Source organism: Clarias gariepinus, chromosome 15, assembly GCF_024256425.1.
Source record: "Clarias gariepinus isolate MV-2021 ecotype Netherlands chromosome 15, CGAR_prim_01v2, whole genome shotgun sequence".
In the NCBI taxonomy this organism is placed as follows: domain Eukaryota; kingdom Metazoa; phylum Chordata; class Actinopteri; order Siluriformes; family Clariidae; genus Clarias; species Clarias gariepinus.
In genome coordinates this window covers 29,950,198-29,977,826 of record NC_071114.1, presented here as the reverse complement: position 1 = coordinate 29,977,826, position 27,629 = coordinate 29,950,198, and the positions used below count along the sequence as shown (strand labels likewise).

The 27,629-nt window shown below is 39.5% G+C and overlaps 1 protein-coding gene across 1 annotated transcript in view; it reads right to left on the bottom strand.

Annotated features, from left to right (window-relative positions):
- The window catches only part of tp53i11a (tumor protein p53 inducible protein 11a), a 52,093-nt gene extending 24,690 nt beyond the window's left edge, over positions 1 to 27,403 (bottom strand). The window contains exon 1 of the mRNA XM_053513475.1: positions 27,285 to 27,403. The gene's annotated coding sequence lies outside the window, so the exon portion shown is untranslated. The remainder of the gene's footprint in view (positions 1 to 27,284) is intronic.
- Between the last annotated feature and the right edge of the window lie 226 nt (positions 27,404 to 27,629).

The following is a 27,629-nucleotide window of genomic DNA, read 5'->3' as shown; positions in this document are numbered from 1 at the left end:
TTCAAACCAACTCTGGTTGTGATTTGGATCAGATTTGTTAAAAATAAAAATAAAAAAGTTAAAAATCAGTTTTCCAAGGTACACATTCATAAAAGCAACCAGATTTTAAACTGGAAATCCCAGAAACGTTGGGTTTCCAACATCTGCAGAAAAGAGGTGTTTACGGCTTGCGATTGCTTAGATGCCTGTTTATTTGTTTACTTACTCAAAGAGAGAGAATAATAATAATAATAATAATAATAATAATAATACAAAGATGATAAGAGGCTGATGTGGAAGGTCATTGCACAATAAATGCAACTATGAATGTAGTTTAAAAAGTAAGACATGATTGTTTTTAATAATAGTAATTATAAACAAACAAACAAATAAATAAACACAAGAGTTTAAAACTCCACTTCATAAAACGTCATTAGTGTTTTATTTATTAATGAACATAGAACTGGAATAATGTTCTTTAACCTCGTCACGATGTAACTGTCCGAGTGAAAGCCAGATTTAATTGAACACGCGGTAAACATTGCGAACCGCCAGACAAATCGCTCTCCAAAAACTTCCCTCTAATTAAACGGTGCACAGCGCTACCTTGGCATTATTTTTTCTCCATCATTATATTCTATAAATATTTTCAGACAGTCTGTCCTCACTGCTCGAAGCTCGTTTAAATCAATCATTGGCTTAGTGCTAATGAAGAGCGCGGAGAGGCGAACTGCGACCGTCCCATGTGGCTCTCGGGAAGCCAGGAGAGAGAGAGAGAGAGAGAGAGAGAGAGAGAGAGTGTTTATCTATCTGAAACACATCAGCGCTCTCAGACTGACAGATCAGACTAAGCTGAAAAGATCACGGTGGCTGGATAGGTCATGGAAATGAAAAAAAATTAAAATAAAAAATTCCGGCTGGACTCTTAAGGCTCTTCCGTGTTTATGAATACAGAAGCGTAAGTGTATGTGGCAGCGCTTCAAAACTTCCTGTTAGATAGCGAACAATGGTTGGCCTTGCAATCACGTCCAGGCTAAAATAATTCAAGCAAACATCCGGACTTGTGCGTTGTGCTCATTTCCTATTGGTGTAAAAAAGATAAAAATGAGACGTGTTACAAGGGCGAGCGGTTCAAGGGGCGGCATGTAAACAATCTGCATATTCAAAAACAACTCGCACCTAAAGAGTGAACACCTGAAATATGTCGCTAGAACCTTCTGATCAGGTCAAAGGTCAACACATGAGCTAACTAGCAACGTATGCAGTCCTATGGAGACCAAGTCTCATGCTCCCTTTATTTCTTCATATTAAATCAAATTATACTGTATAATGTAGATTTATAAAGTAATAGAAACAGATGTTATACTACAAAGTAAACAAAGATACTATTTCGAAACTGTACCAGCCTCAGCAGCGACCTCATTTCCCCCCTCATCTGTTCCAACCACCATACCGACCTGATCATCTGACATCACCTGTTAGCACCTGTTTCTCACCAGGTCAGGCCTTAAGTTAGATGTTTTTTTTAACTCTTAAATGATTCATAGGTCACTGTGTGGCTTAACAAACACAAAGACACATTCCTCTGAAACTGCTCAGTTACAGGGACTGGACTGAAAATAAAGGGAGACAAAAACATCCTTCAGGAAGCCTGGAGAAGTACTGTGTTCCTTTAGGACTACATTAACAATACAAGAAAAATCTGGCTCTCTGGAAGTAACATATGAAGAAATCAGAGGTGTCAAGACTTTTGCACAGTAGTGTATATACAGTATGATCACATAGGGCTATATACTGTATATACAGTGGAAGGTGATGGACTACTGATCAGATTGTCTGAGGTTTAAACCTCACCACCACCACCACCATGTTGCCACATTGGGCCCTTAAACAAGACCCTTAACCCTTAATTGCTCTGATGTATAGCGAAATAATTATAATAAAAAATATATATATTATAAATGTAAATAAAGCAAGCTAGCCAGCCAAGTGTAACTGAAGTATAACCCACAGCTTGCTAATTGCTGCACAAATTAATCCAGAACATGGCGTTATTGGTCAGGTTGGATTTAACGCCATTCGTTACTAGATATACTGATATTTCAATAAGCATGAGCCCTGTCTAACTGGTCGTGGTGTTGCAACTACCTACAATGATGTACTCACTGTTACTCAGAAAACAAGGCCCAGGTTTAACTCATTTAAAGTGCTCATCATTAATGTTACACTAAGTGAAATACATAATAAACCCGCGCTATATTTTACCCTGGCCAGCGCGTACAGACCCCCGGGGCCATATGTTGAATTTCTTAAAGAGTTTGGACATCTGCTATCAAACCTATTGATTAACTCTGACAAAGTGTTGCTTGTAGGAGACTTTAACATTTATGTAGATGATGCTAGCACTCGCATTTATGGATTTACTAAATTCCTTTAGGTTAAACAAAATATAATTGAAGCAACTCACCGCTTTAATCATACACTAGATTTAATTATATCCCATGGTATAAATGTATATGATATAGAGATTTTACCTCAAAATGATATCACAGATCATCACCTCCTGATATATACTCTACCCGTAGAACAGATTAGCTGTGTCTCCCTACGTTATCGATTTGTTAGAAATATGAATCCGACTACTAAAGACAGATTCACAAGTAATTTGCCAGATCTATCCAAATTTCTTATTAGACCCCTAAATGGAGATGATCTAGATGAAGTGACCAGCAGCATGGCCACTATTTTTACCAGTACATTAGACACTGTTGCTCCCATCAGATAAAAAAAAACAGTGAGAGATAAAACACTTGCACCATGGTACAGTAGTCATACTCGCGCCCTAAAGAGAGCAACCCGTAACCTCGAGCGAAAATGGAGAAAAACTACATTCAAAGTTTGTCGAATTGCGTATAAAGACAGTATGTGCAGCTATAGACAGGCCCTAAAAACTGCTAGGACCGAGCATCTTAGCCAACTGATAACTGATACAGTGGCTCGCCTAACAAAACCTACGATGCCTGCAGAGATTACTCTATCACAGTTTAGAAGCGAAGACTTTATGGACTTCTTCAATGAAAAAATCAATAGTATCAGTAAAAAAATTACGGAGGTTCAACCTCTAATAGCATCTTATGATCCAGTTCAGTCTAAAGGTTCACATTACGATTTTCAGTGCTTTTCAGGTATAGGACAGGAAGAGCTGTTTAAACTTATCACCTTGGCTAAATCAACAACGTGCTTGTTAGATCCAGATTTTTAAAAGAAGTGATGCATACGGTTTGAAAGCCGCTTCTAAACATTATTAATTAGTCATTATATCTTGGTCACGTCCCTAAACCTTTCAAGTTGGCAGTTATTAAGCCTCTTCTTAAAAAATCTAATTTAGATCCTAATGACATAAATTACAGACCGATTTCAAACCTTTCGTTAATATAAAAAATATTAGAAAATGGGCCCAAATTATAGTACAGAAACTATTTAAAATTGCATGCACTAGCGAAAATTGCAAATGACTTGTTTTTAGCTTCGGACCAAGGCTGCATCTCAATACTAGTCTTACTGGATCGTAGTGCTACATTCGACACTATAGATCATAATATTCTTACAGATCGCTTACAAAATCACATAGTATTCAGGGACAGGCATTGAAATAGTTAAGATCATACCTGTCTGATCAAAACCATGTTGTAGAGTACCGTCTGATGTAATGCCAGTGAAATATGGGGTCCCACAAGGGTCAGTTTTAGGACCTCTGCTGTTCTCAATATATATGCTTCCCTTGGGTAACATCATTAGAAGACATGGGATTAGTTTCCATTGTTATGCTGATGATACCCAGTTATACATCTCAACAAAACCAGACGAAATACCCAAGTTGTCTAGACTAACTGAGTGTGTCCAAGATATAAAAGATTGGATGACCGATAACCTTCTTTTACTAAATTCAGATAAGATATTCAGAGATATTACCTATTGGCCCAAAAACCAGTACACAACAGCTTTCACAATTCAGCCTGCGTTTAGAAGGATGTACTGTTACTACCAGCTCAACAGTAAAAGACCTGGGCGTGATATTAAACAGTAACTTGTCCTTTGAAAATCATATCTCTAATATCACAAAAAAAAAAAAGACTTTTTCCACCTTAGAAATATTGCCAAGCTTAGGAGCATCTTATCCGTATCTGATGCAGAAAAGCTGCTTCATGCATTCATGACCTCCAGACTGGACTATTGTAATGCATTACTAGGTGGTTGTCCTGCATCCTCAATAAACAATCTACAGTTAGTCCAAAATGCAGCCGCCAGGGTTCTCACTAGATCCAGAAAATATGATCATATAACCCCAATATCATCGTTCCTGCACTGGCTACCTGTTCAGTAAGAATTAAATATTATTACTTACATACAAGACTTTAAATGGTTTAGCTCCTACATACCTAACCAGTCTTTTGATACGCTATAATCCACTACGTTCCTTAAAATCGCAAAACTCTGGACTTCTGGTAGTTCACAGAATTTCAGAATCTACAAAAGGGGGTGGAGCGTTTTCATATTTAGCTCCTAAGCTTTGGAATAGCCTTCCAGACAATGTTCAGGGCTCAGACACAGTATCCCAGTTTAAAAGTAGACTCAAGACGCATCTCTTTAATCTGGCATACACATAATTCATCCCATAACCTCATACTCCAGTATATCTATCCTGTATCCTGAGAACTGTAACTCCAAAATGTTTCATCAGACCAAACAGAAAAAAACAATACGGTAGCTGATAAACGTTTGAAACAGAATGACCACCACTCAGGAGTCTGGTTTTTCTTTCTTTAAGCGTGACTTCTTTACTTATCAGAGTCTCTTTCATTTCACCTTATCCAGTCTGAAACAGAACTGTAGAATATATCACAACTAGATAGTTAATTTCATTTTGATTGTTTTATTCGAATCAGTAGCACTACTATTTGCTGTTTGATTTGTCTGAAGCTCCTTACAGGATTTTTAAGTTATTTAAAAGTATGTAATAAACACTGAAAAGCTGTGTTGTTTATAATCTAAATGTCACGTTTAGTACAAAGACAGAATTGTTTTGTTCCTGCTGATGTTCTACACTTCCAAACTCCTACAGTCCAGTAGGTGGTGGTGCTGCACACACTGCACATACACTTCAAAGAAGAAGCAGAAGTGATACTTTGAAGATTTGTTTTATGTTTTTTTGACCAGCTTTAGAGCACTGAATATTTGTAAGTTCAAGATTAAGAATGAATTAACCTTACAGAAGAGTGAAATAATTAGTCGCCTACACCAGTCAGGTAGCCGGGGTCAGAGCACAGGGTCAGCCAGGATACAGCCCCCAGATACCCCCCCCACCCCACCCTTCCCGGATTTAATTCACTTTTACTGCAATAAATAATAAATGTGGAAGCAGACCACAGCGATTCAACCTTCCGTGTAATAAAAAAACAAAACAAAAAACACTTATTTTCGAGTCGATGAAGCAGCACTATGAGAAATAAAACAAAAATAAAAACTCCACAGCTACATAACTACTGCAGATTGTCGTATTTATAGCCGTGAAATAAATCACTAGCCGCAGAGTTAACGTTAGACGCTTATAAGGAGTTTTTTGTGCAAAAGATTCTGCTGGGAATAAATGATTTCCTGAACATACAGCCGCAAACTCAACCACAAACACACACACACACATATTATGATCTGCATTGAGTGTCGGCGAGGCTCAACAGAATAAATTATTCTCTAGAGAAAGAAAAGTTTCAGATGTCGAGATGGCCCGCTATAATAAAAGATCTGGCACCCGAAGTACAGACATCCAGTTAACAATACTTTATTTCCACTGAAAAGCCTTTTCATAGATACACGCGCGCACACACACACACAAAATCTCATGCAAATAGCAGCAGCGCTTCTCATGCAAATGAATCCCCCCCCCAAAAAAAAAATGAATCGCTGCCGAATGAAAAAAGAGCCCATTATGATGCTCAGGGTTTATAACAGAGCGATCCACGGGCTGAAATGTATCGGGGCAGTGACATGCTCGCTCTCAGACGGCTCGGAGACGGATGTGTCGGGACTTTCAGTACAAAACAACGGCTCAATGTTCACGCACAATGAGCCTGTAGAAGATGATGGAATATAATGAAATGGTACAAAAAAAAAAAAATGGTTTCGGCCGAATAAAGACCCGACTCAATGGAAAGCTTTCTAAAGGTACGGATTACAGACTTGAAATTTCAATGAAGAAGAAAAGCAGCGACACCACAACAACTTTTTTCAACAACAAAAAATAAATAAATAGACAAGCTTGCAGGGGTTTCCCTTTGCCGCTTTGCTTTTCGAACCTGAACAAAACGGTTTTAATATTTCTAAAGGGAAAACAAGGTGACTGAGAAACAGCTGAGAAATTCCCCATTAAATAATTCGACAAAAGCCGAACTGAGAACTACAGTATGATCTCTCCGGAACACATTAGGAACTCCCGTACACCTGAAGTTTCATGCGATGGTTCAATCAGCCAATCACGACACACCAACAGCGCAAATTCTGCATAACATTAAAATCATGCAGGTTTCACTTAACGTTCACGAGAACGTTTGTGCGATATTGATTTCACTAGAACAGCGCAATTTAATCGATTGCGTGATTTAAAATCTAAATATTTTGTTGGTCAGTTTCAGTTCGATTCAGCATCAACTCACGCTTTTTAAAAATTATTTAGGTAAACAGTGCATGTACACTTTATGTTGTCTTTTTTATAAGTTCTTAGACAGTTATGTTAATTTATTTTGTTGTCTTAGCTAGTCAGCTAATTAGGCGTCCTAGCTAGTAAGTTTTGCTAAATTATACTGCATGTAGCACCTTGGTCCTGAAGAAACGCTGTTTCGTTTCACTGTGTATTGAACTGGTGTATATGGTAGTGATGGTCGTTAATCGGACTGGAAGACTCATAAGAAGAACTGCTTAATTCTGTTTTCTGCGTAATGCATAGCGTCTGTTCTTTTGTCACGTGACTCCTATAAACGATTCGGACCAGAAGACATGAGAGGTGAGCTGCTCATCCTGTTTATTATAACATGTCCTTAGCTGCAATGTAATATTTTCATTACTGGAACTATAGCCGAAATTTGTGTATGTAGACGTGTTGGGGGTCTGTTTTTTAAAAATGTAACATTTTATTTTATTTCTAATAAAATAAGAAATAAATTCTATTTAATTCTATTTTGATGAACGAGATTTAAAGAACCGAGTCACTAAAATGATCCAAACACTAGTATATGATTGAAATGACAATAAAAGCCTACTTGACTGGAGTGTAGAGAAGATAAAAAGAAGAAACAAATGATTACCTCTTTGTTTAAATGTCATGACACTTTTACAAACATCAACACAGCATTTACAGTATTACAACCTTTAAAGAGTTTTTAATACTTTAAAACCTGTAAGAAATACAGCTGCTTGAGACAAAATCGGACAAAATCACATCGAGACTGTAAGTGTGATTCACACCATCATTAAACCATTTAATCGTCCACCATTACGGTTGTTATAACGAGAAGAAGTGAGGCGTAATGATATGATAAACTGTACAGTCGGACCATGGACACTCAGTTATTCAGCAGCAAGTATTTTAATGGTATCTTTTTTTTTTCTTTATACAGTACTGTGCAAAAGTCAACCAATTTTCTTCATATTATAAATCCAACTGAATGATAGAGATCTAAAAAAAGAATTAAGAACAATACCAAGTGTTTAAAGATACAATTTAAAAATGGGTTGTTTATCTAACAACTTCAGCGGCAGCGACTTTGTTTCCCCTCTCGTCTGTTCCAACCACTCAGCATTCAGCACCAGCAGGATAACTAATCACCGACCTGATCGAGTCATAGGTCACTAACTGTGGCTTAACACACAAAAAGCGTTTCTTTAGGGACTGGACTAAAAACGAGAGACAAAAAAATAAAAAACGCCTGGAGAACTATTCCTCACGACTGCATTAAAAATACAAGAAAATCTGGAGGATCGAAAGCAGCACATGAAGAAATGACGGGTGTCAAGACTTTTGCACAGTGCTGTCCATTTTTGATGCACTCAGCATTTTTACAGTCTCTGAAAAATCTAATTCACTTTTACTGCAAGTCTCATGATTATTAATGTTATTTGTAAATAGTTAAATTTACGCCCAAAGTTAATGTTTTAGATAAAAGTTTTCCAGAAGTGAAATTTTTTTTTTTTATACACTGTGAACTGATGTTAAATATATATACAGATTTAATTTTACATTAACGAACTGAACACCTTCCCTCTTCCCCCTGACTGAAGCGAGGACGCTCTGCGAGTCCGGTCCAGACGGTACACGTGTTTCTGGGAAAGGGGGCGGGGCTTCCCGGAAGTGTCACTTTAATATCAACAAACTCTACGAGAACCGACATGAATCTTTCCAGCATGGACCGGGACATCTTCCATTTCCCCCTTTTGGCATGTTTATAGCAGATAACTTGTACAAGCCAGTTTCCACTCCGATGGTTCTGCAGAGCGGCTGCGCGAAATTCCTCTCCGTTTGCAGGTCTGGTGATCTTACTCATGAATAAACACCACCGAAAGGAGTACGGACGTGTAGGGACGATAAGAGAGTGAACCCGTTTTATAGCGACCATGCGAGCTGAAACATTTCACTCTGGCTGTCGTGTTGTGGATTTCAGAAACTGCTGCGAGTTTGGGTTTTTAACCCTGAAGAAGCCAGAGCTTTAAATACCACTGCAAGAAAAAAAAAACGTAAAAAACGTAAGCAGGAATGAGTTGTTAATGCGAGAGCTGACTGAAGGGCTGCAGTGTCGCTAGTAATCACTCTTTACAGCTGTGGTGAACTGAAAAGCATCTCAGAAGAAGCAACACTTTCTTAAAAACATTGAGGTAGATGAGCTTCATGAGCAGAAAACCACACCAGGTTCCTCAGGAAGACGAGGGAGGAACAGGATCAGCCAAAGGGCACAGGAGACAAGTTTACTTTCCATTCTTTATGGGAATTTATAAACTTTATATATAATAATTTTATTTTGATGAGATATTTTATTAACAATGACAAACTCTTATATAAAAACTTGCAAACTTACAACCCATTATACTGAAATCTGTCATTTTTCTTCTTTTATTAATTTGTGGATCATTCAAAAAAAATTTAAGCTAAATAACTAAAAAGCAAAACAATAAAAAAAATTCTTACATTCTTGCTTTTCATTGTTATTTTCTTAATTTTTACATTTTCAACTTAAATTCTTACACTTTTAAGTATCAAAATACAATTTATTTTATTAATTTCCCCCAGTCCTAATTTTCTACCTTGATACTGCAAACTGTTACATTCCTTTAAGTTATATATTCTTTCACATTAGTTTTTTTTTTTTACACAATACAAAGTTTTTCCTCTTTTTGAGCTAAATAACATTTTAAACAAATCTTTAAATTACAAAAAGTTCATTTACCTTCCATAAACAAAAAAATATATTCAGTTTCTCAAAGTTATTTTTTTATGTGCAATTGGAGAAATTTTTACTTATTATTTATTAGGAAAAAAAACATGAATAAATAATATGTTTCTTTCTGCATTCTGGGCGGTTTTTATATTAAGCTTTGAAGTTTTTGCAAAACTGCCCCGTGAATTTTTATTTTCTCACTCACTCATTCATCATTTACTGTATAGCGCTTTATCCTGTATTTAGGGTCACGGGGAGCCTGAAGTCGATCCCAGGAGACTTAGGGCACGAGGCGAGGTACAGGGGGCCAATCCATCACAATCCAGCCAACACATATACACTCACTATGGACAATTTGGGGACACCAATTAGCCAAATCCCCAGGTCTTCGGGAGGAAACCGGAGTACTTGGAGGAAACCCACCAAGCACAGGGAGAACATGCAAACTCCATACACACAGAGACGGGAATCGAACCCGGACCCTGGAGGTGCAAGGCGACAGTGTTAACCACTACACCACGAGACTCCTAGTTCAAAATGCATACAATAATAATAATAATAATAATAATAAACTTACATTATGGTAATATGTTGTCAAAAAAATAAGAAAATAATGAATACCTCAATTTTGACAAAAGAAGTCAGATTTGACCGATGTTATAATTCCGAGGGAGCGATTTATTAAACACAAACTACTGGTATAATATTAATATTTATTTTTCCCTTCATTTCATGGCACAATTTCATCATTTTCATTATCGAACGATGTAATCCTAATCAATCAGTCTGCGAACTAAACTTGAAGACCCGTTTTGCACTTTTTCGTTGAAACGTATTCATTATTAAGTGCACTGCATTATTAATATCATCATTGTGCTGCAGCAGTAATGGACAGGCCGTGTGTATTTTAGTTATCAGACGATGAAGGGATGACTATTGTTTTGACATACACAGACGCCGTGCCGTCTCCGGCCAGGACGCCGCGTCCACCTGGTCATCAACACCGGCGCCTGTCCATTTCACACCTGTCGCTCGCTCTGATGGAGGTCTGGAGCCGCTCGCGTGACCGCCGTCTCTCTTCCCTCGCGCTAACAAAACACTCGGACCACACAGTCTCTCCTACTGTCCTTATATTATTAGTTTTTATTATTATGTCTTTCTCTGGCATGACGGCTCATCTAATTATTCCTTCATCTCTCTCTCTCTCTTTATCCCAATGGCAAACGTTAAGATGTAGTTGCTTGGCAACATTTAACAGCGTGAACTTTGTTCTTTTCTTAATATCACAAACACACATTTGCGGCTGGTGTTTTCCCTCGTAATCAACCTCTAGTTACCGCAAGCTTGCTGTCCTTGTCCTTCCATTCGTTCTCTCTTCACCGAAGCGCCCGAGACGTCCGTTTGTCTTTGACTTTTACAAGCAGGTGTGTTTGGAGCGAGTGTGAAAAATCTGCACCACTGTAATGTAGGAGGAGTAAATAAATAAATAAATAAACAAACTGGAAGTTTTCTAGGATGCAGATTGCACACAAGTCTCCGAACGGTGGACTCAAGTCACGTGACCCGATCAGAAACACGGCTGCGATTGAACGAGAAGAAAAGCGATTGAATTGAGTTCGTCTTTGGCAATAGTTTGTTTCGTTTAAAAACAACTGTAATGTTTACAGATACTGTATATATTTCATAAAGAGAGAGCAGCTGCCTGATAAAACCCACATTTACAACCAGTGACTTTCAGCAACAACACACATCTGTTAACGTTATGTCGTCTAACACGACGCTGAATCCAAAATCCCTCTCTAACCCCTGATCAAGGGCACTACCTCATGTGTGGAACAAGGGATTGTACACCATAGAGCATTAGCTTTCCATTTAATGCTATTTGGGATTCGACCCCAGAACCTGGAAATTAACGAAGGTGATATTCTAAAGTGTAATAAGGTGGAAATATAAAGTAAATCCGGTGAGTTTCTCAGGACTGTCCACCACCTCCATGGTTTATTCTCCTCACCTTTTGGCTACAGAGTACCGCTAAGAGTTTAACACCACTCTCACCTCCTGTTAATTACACTAACTGTCGCTCGCTAAACTGTCACTCGCCAGCTGGCCTGTCGTGGTTCGTTAGTTCTGCCAGGTGAGGAAGGATATGTGTGGGCGGAGCAAAACAACTGATTAAATAAATAAACAAATCATAATCTGGTGATAATGAATGGTGTTTGTGGAACTGTTGGATCACACTCAAGGTCGTGCCGTTGTACTAAATATCAGCACGGCTGTGAGACCTTCTGTACCCAAGCTGCGCCCTTATGCCTAAGACCGCACCACAGCCGTGCTGATATTCAGCACAATAGCACAACCACTAAATGTGATATTGGGCAATTATGAATGATTAATTGGTTATTGATTGTGAATGTGTTGGTTATTTAAAAATTGGTTAAGATGAATCCTTCTGACCGATCGGAGCTAAGAGTTCAGCCGCGCTGTGTTGTAACGTGACATAAACACGGGCTTCAGTCAACACTCCCGGCGAACAGGTCAATCAGTTATCAAGCTATTGAAATCCGAAAGTGGAAAATGTAGAAAGCCAGAGATTATACTGAGATTAAATATTAACAGACCCTCATGTGTATGAGAGGTAAACAAACACTCGGTCAAACAGCGCGGGAATAAACATTCACGCCGCTTCAGCTGTTTAACTGGAAAAATGTAAACGTTAGAAAAGCCAGGCGGATTCTCCGAACCGCTCTGACACAAACCCGGCCTGTTACCACAAGCTCGCGCACGAGGCCCTGGGTTATGTTCCAGTGGAAGTGCCTCGGCACGTCGTTATAAACACCTTCTCACCACCACGTGTGCCTCGAACACAAGCCTCACACCTACCACACGTCAAAACGCGCATTAAAATAGATCAGACGACAAGAGCGGCACGGCTCCGGGGGGGATTCGTCCTGCCTTTTTTTTACAAAAAAAAAAAAAAAAAAAAACATATATAAATAAAAATCTCGTTGCTCGGGCTACCTCTGAAAACTCATTTATCTTAAACAAACAGCTCGAGTCATTAACACGGTCCTGTTTAAGGAGCGCGCAACTGCCGAGGGAAGCCGATATCAGAGCTATGATAAGCATCCTGATCTGTGCCACATCCAGCATCAAGGCCCCGCTCGCATTCCCTTCACCATGGCAACAAACTCTCCGGCTAGGGAAAAAAAAAAAAGGTCACGGCAGATGTGAATGGAATCCATGGCATGCATATTACACTATTGGGTAGGTTATACACTGCGGCGTGAACACGGTGGTGTAAAGAAAGGAGAAGAGTTAGCATGCCGAGATTTAAGGAGGGAATAACATTTAGATGTCTGTTACACAACACAAGTGCGGCCATACTTCCTTGTTCGGGTCCCGGAAAATGTGTAACAGGTTTTTCTCGCTTTCTTCAAATTCAAATTCAAATTTTATTTGTCACATACTGTAGACCATCATACACAGTACGATACGCAGTGAAATGCTTAGACAACTGCTCGTGACCTTAAAGTAAAAGACTATGAATAGGGAATAATTATGAAAAATAAAATAGAAGGTAAATTTAACTAAGAAAGAATTAAACAAATTATATAATATTAAAAATGTAAATAAAATAACTGTACAACAAAAATACACAATATAGAAACTATATATAAAGAAATATAGAACAATAAGAAAACAGCTGTACAAAGTGGATATAGATTTATGGCATTTTTGCACGGAATGAAGTTTGATATAAATGGTAATAAAAAATGGTAATGTCCAGGGTTGGCACATATTTAAAGTGTCTTGTGCAGTGCAAATATGGTTGAAGTGATTTATTTAAAGTGGCTTGTGATAGAGTGACTTAACTAATCACCACAAAGTGTAGTTCTGCAGTGGCCACTAGTGTAAACGAATGTCCAGAATGAGTGTAAAAACCATATGTGTGGGTCAGTCCTGTGTGGTGTGTAATTAAGAGACCGTATCGCCTGTGGGAAGAAGCTCCTCCTCAGTCTCTCTGTGTTGGCCTTCAAGGAACGGAATCGCTTTCCTGACCTTAACGGAGAGAACAGTCCATTGTTGGGATGGCTGAGGTCCTTCACGATCTTCCTGGCTTTGGTCCAGCACCGCTTGCTGTAGATCGAGTGCTTGCTGGAGATCAGGGAGCTCGGTGCGGATGGTGCGCTCTGCTGATCGCACCACCCTCTGTAGAGCTCGCCTGTCCTGCATGGTGCTGTTCCCGAACCAGGTTGGGATGTTTCCCGTATGTACGCAATGGTGGCGATTTTGCCGGTTTTAGAACGCTGGAAACTAACTTAAAAACAAAAACAAAGAAAAGGGGGTCGGAGCAGTCGTGACGGCAGACGACCTCACCGGCGCCATCTTGGAATGTGTTTAACGATTAATGTGTCATACGCTAATCCGGTAGCTACTAATCCACTTGCAATCAGAAATATTCAACCCCTCAAGAGTTTTAAGGATTTATAAACAAAAATCTTTTCAAAGTGCAGGATTCCGCTTTGGATGGCTTCTTCATGAGTTTAGTGATACATAAAAATCAACACAGAAAATGTGTGATGTAGTAATGTGTGTGTAACACTATATTTTGTTAAAATCGCGTGTCACAGTTATAGAAACCTCTATAAATTAATGTTGTTTTAAAGCTTTGACAGTTTTTATAGCCTAAAGTGGAGCTGAAACATCATTAAGCCTTTGGGAACTCTATAATGATCCTTCATTTGCTTCAGCTGTGATGCATCTATAAACCCCGACCATGAAGGTGTTCAAGGTGAGTTGCAATCATGGGAAAGACAAAGGAGCTTCCACAAAAGCTGAGAGAGGAAATTATTTCATCACATCTGAAGGGCATTGGGTATAAGAAGATTTCCAAAAGATTTAACATTCCAAGAGACACCATTGGGAGCATTATAAGAAAGTTTGAACCTTATGGAACAGCTGTAAACCTGCCTGGCCGTGGAAGAAAGCTTACAATTTCATCAAGAGCCCTTAGCAACTTAGTCAGGACAGAAAAAACCCAGTGTGACTGCAAGACAGCTACAGGATGACATGATGAAGGCCGGTACAAGTGCTTCAGTGGCAACTATAAGACGTGCACTGAATAATCTTTGGACTTCATGGCTGGACACCCAAGACGCACTCCACTCTTGACCTCAAGGAACTATGGACAGGAATATGCCAGAAGGAATTTGGATAAAACTACAAAGTTCTGGGAGACAGTTCTATGGACTGATGAAACCAAACTGAAACTTTTTGGACATATGGACCAGCATGCAAAAGGTCAGGCTTATGACCAGAAGAATACCATCCCCACGGTCAGGCATGGCGGTGTGTCAATAATGATGTGGGACTGTATTTCTGCGGCAGGAACTGGCAATCTTGATTGTGTACGTGGCATCATGGATTCCCAGAAATACCAGGTCATTTTGAAGAAGAACGCGATGCCTTCTAATGACAAATTAAACCTTGGTTATACCAGCGGTTCTCAAACATTTTGTCATTCCCCACATATATTTCCTCTCTACATTGTCTTTAAGCTGCATCCACTTTAAATTAAATACATGTTTAAAAGCATAAACACCATTATTCTCTACGGCGAAACGAATGATTTAGGGATCATCGCAAAATTCCGCACGCCAACAAAAAGCGTAGAACGATAGCGATCTTCCCTTCTGTTCAGCGCCTGAAGGATCAAAAAGCAACTTTGTTGCCACACTGGGAACTAGAAATGCCAGACTAGCACTGCCTGATAAAATATAAATTTTTAACAAAAATACAGAAACATCAGCATACACATTGGAATAAATAAAATGACATATATAATACTGAATGTTTCCTTATATATTGTTAATCTGCAATTAACATTTCATCATTTGAACTTCAAAGTTAAGTCAACTTCTGTTGTCAAAATAACTCAAATATATATCAATAAAAATTGTTTATTTCTCAAGTTTTTTTTCATTTATTTTCATTATCTTTCATCAACATCACTATATTGTCTATTGGTGAGGGAGTTGAATATTTCTGATTGCAAGTGCAGCCCGACTTACTTGTTCGGGTCTCGAAAAACGCTTAAGAGGTTTCTTTAAAGAAACACATTAGTCATACGCTAATCCGGTAGCTAAGATTTGTAGCCCTGCGATCATGCAAAGAACAAATGCAAACAACTAGTTCGCTAACAAGCTAGTAAACCTGACGAGCACAAACTAGCTCCTTAGATGCGTTTTTGTCTGTTTTTGTTCTGACAACAAAAATAGTTCCAAATGAAGCCGTCGCTGGGTGGAGCGCTGTATGTTGCTATGGTAACGCACAGCCTGACTGACAGCCAGCTGTAAACGTAGTAACAGTTTTAGAGTTACAAACTACAGCTAGATTTTACATTTTACACTAAAGAAATGTACAGAAGGAGAAGAAAAAGTTGCAATATATTCAGAATAAAGTTATAAAAGTAAATTCTAGCTATAACCAAATAAATAAAGTATGACATAATGGGGGAAAAATGTTATAAAACAAAAATCACAATACTCTGACAAATACACAAAGAGTTGGAATATTTGGAGAAAAAAAAATTAACAATTTTTTTAAATTATTTAATTGTTTTGTCGTAATGATGTAATTGTTATTTTTTCCCCATAAATGATACTGAAATATCAAATATTGCAACTGTTTTTCTTTTCCTGACTATTACGAGCTTATTCTCAAAATCTTGCCTTTTTTTTTTACAGATACTCGATAATGGAACTCTCCTGATCTGTAAGTGAACAGAACTCGGTCCTGAAGGTCTGCACTTCCTGTACAGTCAGAGCTTTAATCTCAGAGACACAGTAGTGGAAATGGAGCGCGATGAAGAGCGATGGAGCGCGATGAAGAGCGATGAGGAGCATGTCCACTGCTCTGACGATCCGGGGCTGACATTTATTCCCATATTCCAGCCTCAGAGCTGATTCACTCACAGCACAGTGTGTTTGTACAGCGTCAGGGCTTCATGCGGCAGTGTGTGTAGGCGCACGTCACTCACACGGGTTTATTTGAATTAATAAAAGTCTACGTATCCATATATACAACCACACAGATATGAATGTATAGACACTGTATGTGTACATATAATGTTGATGTGTGTGTTTATATATTACATACATGCCGTGTATCAGGATGATAATGCACCAATACACACAGCAAGACTGGTGACGGGGTGGTTTGATGTGAACATAAAAGTAAAGTTGAACATCTCCCATGGCCTGCACAGTCACCAGATCTAAATATTATTGAGCCACTTTGGGGTATTTTGGGGAAAGTGTTTTCCTCCACCAGCATCTGTATATGTAACAAATATGTATGGATATTTGTTACATGTACATTACTGCACAGTGAAATTCCTTCTTCGCATATCCCAGCGTAACTGGGGTCAGAGCGCAGGGTCAGCCATTATACAGCGCCCTGGAGCAGATAGGGGTAAGGGCCTTGCTCAAGGGCCCATCAGTGGCAACCTGGTGTGGAACCGCCGATCTTCTGATCAGGAACTCACTGCCTTAGCCCTCTGAGCCACCACTGCCCCTAACATATAATATACAAAAAAAGAATGGCTCAAAATCCCTCTGGCCACTGTGCAGGACTTGTATCTGTCATTCCCAAGATAAATAAAGTATAGTAATACATTTAGTACTCAAATATTTTGTATCCAAGTGTTTCTTTTCCTGAAGGGTGTATAAACAGAGAGACAGAGTAGCAATAAAAGGTTGTTTTTTTGTTTAGTGATTTATTATCTACATTCTAGAACAAAACCAGAGATTTCAAAACTCTGAAATAACACACATGGCTTTGGGTTATTTCGTAACAAAAACAACAGCCACAACAACAGTCAGTTATTTTAAGACATGAAGGTGAGCTGTTCTGGAACAGTTCTTGCAAGAACAGTATTGTGTCGAGTGCATTTGCAAAAAAAAAAAAAAAAACAACAACAACAAAAACCATCAAGCTCCATGATGATGAAACTGTCTCTCATGAAGACCTTCAAAGCAAGACCAAAACTGAGCTCTGCTGCAGAGGAGACGTTCATTTAGAGTCACCAGCCTCAGAAATCACCAATTAACAACCAGCACCTCAGATTAGAGCCGTTATGAAGCTTTACAGAGCAGAAGGAGCAGATATACATCTCAATATCAACTGTTCAGAGGAGATTATTGTGTGTTTGGGAGAAACTCCCTCGGTATTGTTTTACAGAGAGAGAAAGAAATACCAGGAACGACCATGGAGATAGATAGATAGATAGATAGATAGATAGATAGATAGATAGAGAAATAGTGTAAAATAAAGCAAATATATATGCTTATATGTCCTCAGGACTTATGTATATATTTTTTTGCCAAACTTCTTCCTGTTTGAAGAACATTGATTAAAAAGAGACACAGTCAGTAGACATTGTAAAGAACACCAGTAGAGTCTGAGTACTGTGGTATATTTATGGTACTTCCTGTGTTCTTCAAAGGTGCAGAAGATAAAATTAGTCTATATGATTAGATCAGATCTCTAGCTGCTTCCTTTTCTAACTGTTTGAACCCATTCTTACCCTTGTTCATGACGACCATCTACACCAGTCTGCAGAAACCAAACACAAATAAGCGAACCGGATCGGACATCCGTGTTTCCAGAACATTTGTTTAATAGCGACTTGATAGACTTTTGCTCCAATCTGTTTTTTAATCGTGTTTCACATACAGGACGCGTCCTTAAGGTCATCTGTTCAAGTGAGAAGGGGGGAATTATTGTACCTTTAATATCTGTCTAATTTGTCCACACTTAAAATAAGACAAATTAATGTGAAATACATTTCCGAATCTAACTTAACCCGGCTCAGACATCTGAAATCCCATTTGATGTAATTTCAGTTTGCGTAAAAACCACACTCACGCTTACGCAAGCAAAACCACCTGCTTATAATGAAATGATTATAATTCTTGTGGGAGAAGTCCATGTAATCTGTTTAATCTGCTTTTCAGGTTTCAGTGTGTGTGTGTGTGTGTGTGTGTGTGTGTGTGTGTGTGTGTGCGTGCTTCTTGGTCAACAACAGGGAACTGTTATCACAAGCTAAAGAAATGGCAAAAATGAAATAAAAAAGTAATAATAACCAACTCCCCCTCTGCTGACTGGAGCGAAACGCAGCATATGAAGCGGTGAAGAACACGTCGGTCCTGGTCTGACTCTCACCCGAACACTCTGAGGAACGGAGATTATCTGACTCACCCAGGGAGACTGCGCTTCAATTAAACACTACACACACGTTCTCAGACTCGTTCTGTCCATATGCTCAAAGAGCGCAGCCTCAGGAGACAGAGTTAGAGCCGTGATGAAGGGAATGTCGAACAGCTCTTCGTTTTCAGCCACCAGAAGGTGAGTTTTACCCTCATGAAGGCAAAAGGAGATGAGTTTTACCCTCAAGGAGGCAGGAGAAGGTGGGTTTTTACCCTCAAGGAGGCAGGAGAAGGTGGGTTTTTACCCTCAAGGAGGCAGGAGAAGGTGGGTTTTTTATTAGATAATCAGATAAATATATTCCTAATGGAAACAGGAGGGGGTTTTACCATCTTGGAGCCAGGAGGAGATGTTTTTTACCCTCAAGGAGGCAGGAGAAGGTGGGTTTTTACCCTCAAGGAGGCAGGAGAAGGTGGGTTTTTACCCTCAAGGAGGCAGGAGAAGGTGGGTTTTTATTAGATAATCAGATAAATATATTCCTAATGGTGACAGGAGGAAATTAATTTTACCCTCTTGGAGGCAGGGGAAGGTGGGTTTTTATCCTCAAGGAAGCAGGAGAGAGTGGGTTTTTACCCTCAAGGAGGCAGGAGAAGGTGGGTTTTTATTAGATAATCAGATAAATATATTCCTAATGGTGACAGGAGGAAATTAATTTTACCCTCTTGGAGGCAGGAGGAGATGTTTTTTACCCTCATGGAGGCAGGAAAAGGTAGGTTTTTATCCTCAAGGAAGCATGAGAAGGTGGGTTTTTACCCTCTTGGAGGCAGGAGGAGATGGTTTTACCCCCTTGGAGGCAAGAGGAGATGGGTTTTACCCTCTTGGAGGCAGGAGGAAATAGGTTTTACCCTCTTGGAGGCAGGAGAAGATGGGTTTTACCGTCTTGGAGGCAGGAGAAGATGGGTTTTACCCTCTTGGAGACAAGAGGAGTTGGGTTTTACCCTCAAGAAGGAGGCATGGAGGCAGGGGAATGTGAGCTTTAACCTCAGGGAGGTGGGTTTCGCATTGACTGAGAAGGTTTTTACCCTCATGGAGTCAAATTTTACTTACCCGGATGTAAAAGAAGGCACTTTCAACTTTCATGGAGGTGTTTTTCCTCTCTCTCTCTCACAAAGGTAACGGAAGGTGGGTTTTACTCTGGTGGAGGCCAGAGAGGTGGTTTTTACTTCACCAGAGTAGATGTTTACTCTCATGGGGGCGAGAGCAGGTGGTTTTATTCCCATGTGGTCAGAAAGATAATCAGATATGAAGCATAAAGCTGGATGTTCAGGATAAAAGTCAATTGGAATCAATATTATTTATGTAGCACTTTCAACAATAGACACGGTCACAAAGCGGATATCAATTTTAAATTTATTCCTAATGACCAAGCCAGAGGAAAGAAAACCTCACCGAGACGACAGGAAGAAGAAACCCAGAGAGGAACCGGGCTCAAAATGAAACCCATTAAGGAAGAAATAATATCCACAGCCATGTTGGGTCCATGCCCGTGTTTCCGGTAGCGTTCCTTCAGAAACCTTATCGCACAACTGATATCAATCAGGTGCAACGTGTTTGTAGATGAACACCGTACGTCAAAGGTATCTTCTCCTCCACCTCATAACTCTCATCAACAAATAAGTTTAATGATTTATTATATTAAGGTAAAAAAAACTAAACAAAAAAAAAAAAACACAATAACCCGTCTAGTACCTGATTACGACTTCAACTCTCCTAAACGTATCTATTTATCTACTGTTTATATATTTATTCATTTTGTGATCATGCAGGATGTGGATCTGTCTCTTCACGATGAGCGCTTTCCACTCCACTGGACCTGTTCCTTTATCGAGTTGGCTTTTCTTGACAGTCGGTGTCTGAGAACGATCCATAGGGCTAATTAGGCTCGAGTCTGAAAACTCCTCACGCACATTCATCTGTCTGATCGAGGAAGGACAACGAGTCCACTCACCCTGACCACATGTCAGCGGAAATCAGGTTAATTTAGACATAAAGGTCAAGACTGTCCTGCAGTTTGCTTTTAAACCCACTTAAACGAGTCTGTCTTGAACAAAACAAAAAAAAAAAAAAAAGGAAAGGGAAACAGGATCCGTTTTTGCTCTCTGAGAACGTCCAGTTTGTTAGATTTTTTTTTTCCTATAAATGCTACGCTAGAGCTTGTGATGAAGTGGACATGGTGTAATTACTGCGTAGCTGCTCGATTCAAATGAGATCCGCGGGGATTTATTGTGCTATGTTGACGCGGGCTCGATGAGCAGCGTGTATCGACCCGGGGATCGAGCTCTCTGCTTCTGATCCATCAGAGAAGAAAGTGGAATTTACCCAGGCTGAGTCACGCAGATGCCAAACAGACGCAAAATTTAATCATGAGAGTGGAGGGGGTTAGCGTGGACATTCAAACATTCGAGATGATGACGTTTCGACTGTTGCGTACGTAAAGGACATTCTAATACAAAGTCGATATTAGTTCTATATGCAAATTAACGCTGGATGTTTAAGGAAGGAGTGTCCGGTGTGAGCTGTTCAGAAGTTTATGGTTTCTCGAGAACGTCGCAGGGATGCGTATGAACTTGTGAGCTGATGGACCTTGGACTGTCTGCACCTGCTATAGTCCAAGTGCAAATCGCAACTTATCTCCCAGATGTTCCACAACATTTAATGTAAGCTATAAAAAGTATGATGTCGCACCTTTAACAAAAGAATGCTTAGATGTTGTTGCAGAGTTGTGTGCTGTGGTGCAAAACGAACTAAAGACTCCAGGATGTGTTTCAGAAGTCTTAACAGTATCTCCCCTTAATCACCCCAATCCTGTGTGGATTATTTCCCCATTACTGCGCACCTCCCGAGTGATTCATTACTTATGCAACAAAGTGTGATGATGTAATTTGGAGATTATCTTCCATTCCTGGTTTATAAGCAATAAAGCTAAAATAATAATAATAATCCAGGCTGTGATGCACAGACAAAACGCAAACGAGATGGACACACACACTGCACACCTCACAACAAACAACTAACACAGAGTACAGGGTCAGTCAGGATATAGCGCCCCCTGGAGCAGACAAGAAATGTCATCTGTAATAGATTTTTTTTTTTTTCGAGTAAAATGTATAAAGGCTTGTTTCCTCTAACTTAAATGACCTGATTTGAAATTTAAAAACAAATACATAAATAAATAAAACCTCAAGCTCTGAAATCTCCCGTCTCACACAGGTATCCTCTGGTGCTTCAACCATCCGGCGGAGTCAGGACTCATTACCCTGCGGGCTGTTCACAAAACACAACACACACTCCGTGTTTCTGACAAAAAGAAATAAATGAATGGACGCAACACCAGAGCGTCCGCTCTCTCTCTCTCTCACCCCTGCGCTCTCTCTCACTCTTTCAAAGTTTCATTATTAGTAAACAATTAGAGTTTTAGCTTTACTTCTGGAACTGGAGACTCCTTTCATCAAAGTTAAAGAGATCAGAGGAGAAAACGTCGCGGTTAAATCGGTTACACACATTTACCTGGAGCATCCGTCGTATGAATAACGAGTCCCTGTGAACATTTTACGAGTTGTAAATCACAGGTAGACTGTTAATCGATGCTCCACCTGTAGGATTATAGAGGAACTGCAACATTTTACCACCTCCAGTGAAAACATGAATAAATTTAAAAGTATATTTTAAAAGATCGATTTGAGTCTGTGATACGTGAATTGTCACACAGGACAATGACGATACACCAATTGATTTAATCAATTAAAAAATGAATCAATTAAACCCCCCTCCCCATCTATAACTGTCAGCTAAATTTCTTACAAGTTTTGAAGTATTAAAAACTACTCAAAGTATCTAATAATCAATGAAATGCTGTGTAACTTGCTGTGACATGCTGTGATTGAGTGTTTGATGTCATATCTTGTACAAAGCTATAATTTTTTTTCGCTTCACACTCCAGTCCAATAGGTGGCGATAGTGCACCAACCAGCCATAAACTCAAAAGAGGAAGAAGCAATATTGCATTATTATGATTATTATTTGTGAAAGATGGAAACTGTTTATATTTAAAGAATTTGTCTGTTTAAAGCATTTAATGTTTTCATTAAATAATAATTTAAAGTGTGAATCGATTCTGAATTGAAAAATAAAACTTTTAATAAAACCTGATTAAACCGCCCTGCTCTAATGAATGAGTTGTTAATGTAAAAGTGACATCTTGTCAGAACGCCTGAATTAATGCATGTAAACCTGTGATTTGTAACTACATGACTGTCAGAGCTCCTGTCCTAGAAAACTAAAAAAACATTTTTCCCAACCAATCAGAATCGAGAAATCTGAATTCAGCCCTATGTTGCAATAATAATTTGTTCTTCCGAGTTAAAACACTCATGAAGTAAACTTTGTTCTTCCTCACTGATTCGTTTTGTCGCAGTAAACGATGCGTTTCGTATCATTTCCCCTTCTTGCTGCCCCCTAGTGGTGACGTGTGCACGAGTTAAACCTCAGGTGTTGGCTTCTCGACCGCTTTATGTCATCACCGTGCAAACACCCTCTAAAGCTCATGTAAAACTTGAGCACATGTAGAGACAATCAGAGTCTGTTTACCTTGTCTTGTCTTGTCTTCCCGTCAAAGCGTCAAATTCTTTGAGGAAAAACAAACAAACCAACCAAAAAAATAATAATGTGGGGGAAAAAAAAATCTAGGTCTGGTTTTCTCTGATTTTCACAGCTAGCCTACACATCAAATGAGGCTCTGATTAACCCGCGCGCTAACATTCGTCACGGTCGACATTTCAGGGGAATGACTCAACGGGAATAACGAGGCGAACTGTCAATCCTCGGGTACTGAAATTATGACACAAAAAAACACACGCTGGACCTTCATTGTCCTTGTTGTTCGGGTCTTCGCTCCAAAGACAGAGCGACTGCGAGTTCCCGTGTCGCGCTCCTTGGCGTTCTGCCCGACACAAAGCCGAGTGATTTACAACCCGCTGCTGCTCCGCGCCGATGACGGAAGGGTTTCGATTCAAATCAAGCCAGGCTCACTTTAAATATAACTACATAGTTACAGCTAGGTTACAGGCTCATTTCCAGCCATTGTCAGCGCAGGAAATAAATCTGACCTGGAGCCAAACGGTGGCCTTGTGCTCTTCCAAACCAGCGACCGAAACCGCCGTGCACAGGAAAGCGTGTACTTTTGTTTTCTTTCAGTAAAAAAAAAAAAAAAAACACAACTTTTTTTTTTTTTTTTTTCACCCTCACTTTTAGTCACAGCGAAGCCCAGAGCTTCCATTCTCTATTCATGGTCACAGAGTTAATTGAGAAATAAGGATTACCATAGAAACTGCAATTACACCATCGGCAAGTGTTATTTTTAAAACAGTAGTCTTCTCAAGACTTAACAAGGGAATGTTTATTTTGAAACCAGGGCTCAGGATTCATAATCCTGATGATTATCTGAACCAAAAAAGGGATTATTTTTAAGAATAATGGAACATGCAGAGACTAACTGAGAGGATTGAGAAGCAGGGATAACGTCACAGCTCGTCTCACGTTCAGGGCCACGTCCAGGCACAAACCCGACCCCAGCCGAGGGAGTAAATAATTCACCAAGTTTCCAAATGTTCCCTTATTTCTGCTATCGCTGTGACCGTCAAACAACAGAGGATCCTTTCACATACATAGAGTTTAGAGGATTTGAACAAAACCCTCTTTAGACAGAACACAGCGGTCGCACTCGGACACACTCTCGGAATCAACTCAACTGCAGGACGTGAACCAAAAACTTTTTTTTCCTGGTTTGTTAGTTGGCTGTTTATTAAACCAAAGTACAGAGCTGTAGCGCTGCAGAACTTTTACGTTCTGGACATTCGAATCAAGGATGAACAAAATGTTCTTGATGCACAGGTGACTTTGGTCATGTATTTTTCACAGGTGTTTGTGTTTAAATTTACCCATCTGAGTATTTCTGACAAGAGACGCACCGATTGCAACCTTGTTTTTTTTTTTTTTTTTTTTTTTTTTATTATTCTGACTTAGAGGCGGCTAGCACTGTCGCCTTGCACCTCCAGGGTCCGGGTTCGATTCCCGTCTCTTTGTGCATGGAGATGCATGTTCTCCCCGTGCTTGGTGGGTTTCCTCCGGGTTCTCCGGTTTCCTCCCACAGTCCAAAGATATGCAGGTTAAGCTAACTGGCGTTCCCAAATTGTGCAAGTGTGTGTGTGTGCCCTGCGATGGATTGGCACCCTGTCCAGGCTGTACCCTGCCTCGTGCCCTAAGCCTCCTGGGATAGGCTCCAGGTCCCCGCGATCCTGAATACAGGATAAAACGCTATAGAAGATGAGTGAGTGAGTGATTCTGACCTGGCGATTTTTATTCTTTGTTTTCTATAAAGAACTATAATTAACAATATATTTTTCCCCCAAAACTGTACAAGATGACAAAACTTTCACCAGGGAACTGATCAGAGCTTCAATTTTTTTTTTACAAAAAAAAAAAAGAATTCAGCTAAATATGAAAATTCTGCAGGGAGAGCGAGGACTTTCATGTTCTTCCTCCGAGACGTGAGCTTTTAGAACAGCTGCACACACACCGGTAGGGGGCGGGAATTAAGCACAGACACACACACGCACAGACACACACACACACAGACACACACCTCCCTGCACAAACCCTGTTTTATTTATTTTTTTCGGGGACATTTCCTCCAGTCCTAAACACAATTCAACCAGCATTTATTTTTTTACACACAAAAGCAGTGTTTATCCAAACAAAAAATAGAAATGACTGATTTGACAAACATGTTTAAAAAAACATCTCAATGTTTCACCAAGTAAGGAACTGAAGACCACATTTACTAAACACCAGAATTTGGCTGTAACTCACAACATAACCCTTAAAAACTGTTTTACACTTAAAGCTCTATCAAGACGGGATTAGTTTTACACGAGGAGGTGGGACTATCACATTATTGCCACAGGATCTTATTTCCATCCAAACCTGTGATATTAGTCATTGTTTTATTACAAACATGCAGGCACATGCCTCAACGGTGTCTTTACTCTGTATAAAATGAGCTGTAATAAGAGCAGCTCGTACTGTATACCTCCTCTCGTCTGGAGTAACGAAGATCGAGTCACGCAGGACAAATCCAACAAACAATAACATATGGAATAGTGTATCAGAGAAATGTAAAGTTCTTACCACATGCTACCGCAGACATGCAAAAGTATTGAAATGATATTCTTATATGTTTTTAAATAATGATGAGCATAGATAGGAATAATTAGTTATTTTATCTTACGCAATGAAATTGTTATATGTAAATCAATATTGAGCACAAAGTACTTTAATTGTCAAAACCTGCTGAGCTCAGAATCAGTTAGAGGTCTGCAGTACTCAGTCACACAGTCCGTCTCTGCTTGATTGCTTTCTAAAACGATCACGCTCAGAAATGTGTCTAGTTTGAGGACGACTCCCCAAAGCCGCATGTTTATTTGTTCCATCCCTTAACTAAACCAGCTGTTTGTAATGAGCACAACTCGCCAAAACTAGTTAGTGACATCAACTGGTTTGTGCACAGGGACATTTATAATACACTGTATCCTGAATAGCGTCTTAATACTTTTGGCTACCGCTGTATATTTTAAGGTCATGTGACCAGACACAGTCACGCCCTTCAGTTTAAAACAATTTGGCATAGAAATACGGTATGGATAAAATGCATGGAATTTTGTTTGTCTGACGTATTGGTAAGAGCCACGCCCTTTCCTGCATGTCATATGCCAGCGGGCGAATTTGCAGGGAAACGAATCCCATCCGAATAGTCCTTAACGCCGATCCGATTTTCCACATGTCTGATCTAATGCTGTACTCCTGATGCTGTAGGTGCGTCACTGACTTAAGACAGACCTCACATATGAATGTCAGAGACACGAGCAATGCTCCAGAGAACGCAGCGTCAACCGTAAAGTCCGATTACGAAATCCGATTACAATACGGATACTGCATTTCCAAACCTTGGGCGGCGCATACAGATGAGATCAGACAGATGCATTCCTGACAATTCTGTTTCTAATCCTGTAGTTGGAGTTCATTTAAAAATACATGAGGAATGTAAACAACCAATACATTTTTAATATCCTAAGTATATCTAATTAGATTTTAAAACAGAGTGCTCTTCACTAACATGGACTCAGAGGCTTTTTGAGTAGAATAGAAGACATGATTAAAAATGTGAATTCATTAATTAATGCATTAATTATTTATATTTTTAATTAAAATGATGTTTCAATAATCTTACCTGATGTGTAAGTTGTGCCAGGCTGTACAATGTAACTATCAGTGCAACTTATGCGTCTCTAACAGAAACATCAAAGGAGACGCGGATCGTTACAAAGTAACACAGTGTACGGCACGTGCGACAACACGGCAAGGAAAAGTCCAATTTCTTACCACTTTTCCCATTTATTAAAACATTTAACAACGTTACAGGAGCCAAGAAGCATCGCAGCATGATTTACAAACACAAACACCCCCAACACACACACACACACACACACAGACACAGCTTACCTTGTACTTTTAAGACACGAAATAAACACAACACAATCCCGAGTTGTTTTCGTTATGGGGAAATCTCTCTCACACACACACTCGCACTCATACACTCACTCACTCACACTCTCTCTCTCACACACACACACATCGCAGCAGTTCGACAAGCGACAATCCAGCACGAGCGCGACGCCTACCGTAATGCACCCTGTATAAAAGAAACTCAAAAAAATGGCGCCAGGGCTCAGCGGCAACCGTAATGCTTGTAGTATATCGTGCTGTTTGTTTGTTAGACTCATTTTAAGGAATTTCTACAGTTAATTTTCATGAACAAAACTTTCCAAACCTCGCCTCCTTAAAATG